This window comes from Orycteropus afer, unplaced genomic scaffold (assembly GCF_000298275.1).
Source record: "Orycteropus afer afer isolate SDZICR_OR568_19922 unplaced genomic scaffold, OryAfe1.0 scaffold00814, whole genome shotgun sequence".
Taxonomy (NCBI): domain Eukaryota; kingdom Metazoa; phylum Chordata; class Mammalia; order Tubulidentata; family Orycteropodidae; genus Orycteropus; species Orycteropus afer.
Genome location: NW_006922401.1, coordinates 439707 through 440980, shown reverse-complemented (window position 1 = coordinate 440980; position 1274 = coordinate 439707).

Here is a 1274-nt window from a genome sequence, read left to right as displayed (position 1 = left end):
CTCCTTGGAAGGAAGGTTGGGCAATCCTACTTCCGTAGTGATACTGCCTCGGAAACCCAAGGAGGGGTCGCTATGAGTCGGGGCCGACTCGAGGGCAAATAACAACAACAACAACAGGAGTGTCTTTGGTTGTAAGTCAGGTTTTCTCAGTGCAATAGTTGGGAGTTCTTCTGGTTCCTCTAGTCTCTTTTAGTCCAGTAAGTCTAGTCTTTTTTTTTTTTTTTCTCCCCAGATTTAGATTTTGCTTTAAAAAAACAAAACAAAACAAAACAACCTTCATTCTAATGGGGACTTTCTCCTCTTGGTTAGAATGGTGAGCGCTGGTAGTCGAATACCATCTATTTCTTCTGGTTTCAGGTTAATGGAACACTGGTTCATGTTGGCCATTATTCCATTTGCTTTCTTGGGTTTTCATTTTTCTTTGTTTTCCTATGCTCCAGGCAGGAAGAGACTAATAGTTGCTTCTTAGATGGACTCTCATAAACTTTTAAGACCCAAGCTGCTACTCACCAGACTGGGAGGTAGACCACTGTCTTTAGGAACTGTGTTTTTTACCCTGAAGCCACATGCTGATAAACTTAGCCTTCAAGTCCAATGGTTCAGTCCCAATATCTAAGTAGTTCTTTAACTGTGCCCCTTATTTGCTCTTTATAATGCATGCAACATTTGCAAATATTTTTGTAGAAATATCCACTGCCAATGCAGGTGTACTCCTTACAACAAAAATGCTGTAGCAGGATTGTGTATGTTCTCATGTTTATGGTAGTTGTCCTTTATTCTTGTGTACTTCTCAGTGTTTTACTTTGCATTGGTCACATTATGTTGACTTTCCCCATATTGTGTATTGCCTTTCTCTTCGACAGAATTAACTCTTGCCTACTACACAGTTAGTTCTTCTCCCTCCATACTCCCCACTGGAAACCATCAAAGAATGTTTTGTTGTGTGCAAACATTCTTGATGTTTTACAATAGTGGTCATATATAATATTTTTCTTTTGTGTTTAGACTTATTTCTAAATGTCCTCCTGATTCATTCATGTTGCGAGATGTTTCAGTTCATCGTTATTTATTTATTTATTTTTAAAAATTTTATTGTTGTAAAAACATACACACCATGACATTTGCCAATATAACAACTCCCACATTTACAGCTCAGGGACATTGATGACATTTTGCATGTTGTGCCACCATAGTTGCTCTCCCTTTCCAAAATATACCATCATCAGCCCAAACTCAGTGCCTCACAAACTAAAGCTTCCCCTTTCCCCTTCCCT